This window comes from Myotis lucifugus, unplaced genomic scaffold (genome assembly GCF_000147115.1).
Source record: "Myotis lucifugus unplaced genomic scaffold, Myoluc2.0 scaffold_0, whole genome shotgun sequence".
NCBI classification, from domain to species: Eukaryota; Metazoa; Chordata; class Mammalia; order Chiroptera; family Vespertilionidae; genus Myotis; species Myotis lucifugus.
In genome coordinates, this window is record NW_005871048.1 from 712,150 (window position 1) to 713,512 (window position 1,363).

Here is a 1,363-nt window from a genome sequence, read left to right on the forward strand (position 1 = left end):
GCGAGGGAGGGGAGAAAGGGGCTGCGGTTCTGGCTTTGTGACTTAGCGCCCCCTCGAGCGCTCCAAGGTCCGCTGTGGCTGTAGAAGGGTCCCTGCCTTTAAATCGCTGATGACAGCGACGCTCACTTGGCAGTTCTCCGAGACGCTTTTCATGGAGGTCTGCACCGTTCTTCGCGCCTGCGGCGGGAGAGGAGGTCTGATTTTACTTCCCTGGGTCTTAGGGTTAGAGAACGAGTTCTTCGAAGTGTGTGCATCGTTAGAACTAGGTCTGGGAGCGAGTGCAGACTCCGATTATGGGCGTCATCCTCTGGCGTCCAGTAAGTCGAGTCTTTTATGGTGAGTCGTACCACTGTTTGGCCCCCATTTGCAACTGTATTGGATGCGCTTTTGACGTGGGATGGAACAGAGACCCGGTGTTTGCACTCGGAAGGGCATGTGTAAACTTCCAGAGGACGATGCACGTGAAACTTAGGGACTAATTAGAGAAACTATAGGTATTTATCCCCAAGAAGAGATGTTTGTGGGGAGTGGGCATCATTCGGTTTTGAACAATTGGGTGGAAGAAGATTCTATCGCTGAAGCTCCACGGGGCACGAGGCCTCTGTAAGGTGAAGGTCCAGGGGCTGAGGTTTTCAGCTTACCACCTGGTGGCTAAGCTGTGCAGCGGCGGAACAGAAGGCACCCTTGCTGAAGTATTGAGAGTATCTAGCAAGTTAGCTGACAACGTTGGGAACTTTAGGAGACGTTCCTCACACTGAATGGGAGGTGGACCTGGAGAACTTTCAGTTCCCTTTCCACTGTCTTCAGCCGTGCAACACAAGTACCAGTTGTGGTCTTAATTAGTGTTTTTTTTAGCATGCATTCCCCCCCCCCCCTTATCTGTAAATATCTAGATTAGAAGTGGAGTTTATGTGAGTGTTTAAAATTATTTTTTCTTTTTTCCCCTTAATCGTACAGCATTGGCATCAACTAAAGTCAGAATTCCCAGGAACTTGAACAGAGGCTCCCAGTAATTGCTGCCGAGAGATAACTCCAAAGAAGGTGGGAAAGAATACAGCAGGTAAAGCTCTCCATGGCTCGTTTTCACCACCAGGTCATCTTTCTCAGTTCCCAGAAGCAGCTCCGGGGAGAGGAGTTGGCAGTGGAGCAGGGGAAGGGCCCTGCCTGCACCTGAAGCTGTGGGAGCACAATGGAGATTTTTTTTTTTCTATGAGAAACATTGTTTACTGCTCTAGACACTGGGGACTTGTTCTCAACAATATGCCTTTGAGTTCCAGCTTTGGTTAACCCAGCTGTGAGAAGGGGAGACGTGGCCTTTCGCTTCTGGGGTCAGAAGGCGCCGGGTTTTCTTTCTAAGAGGGCT

At 50.2% G+C, this 1,363-nt stretch overlaps 1 protein-coding gene across 6 annotated transcripts in view; it reads left to right on the forward strand.

The window, feature by feature from the left end:
• The window catches only part of ZNF3 (zinc finger protein 3), a 10,819-nt gene continuing 9,456 nt past the window's right edge, over nucleotides 1-1,363 (forward strand). For 2 of the 6 annotated variants that reach the window (XM_014453771.2, XM_023761850.1), the window contains exons 1-2: nucleotides 1-336; nucleotides 958-1,060. The gene's annotated coding sequence lies outside the window, so the exon portion shown is untranslated. Of the gene's footprint in view, nucleotides 337-957; nucleotides 1,152-1,363 lie in introns of all 6 variants that reach the window. The other 4 variants (XM_023761772.1, XM_023761871.1, XM_023761809.1 and 1 more) reach the window with 3 other exon arrangements.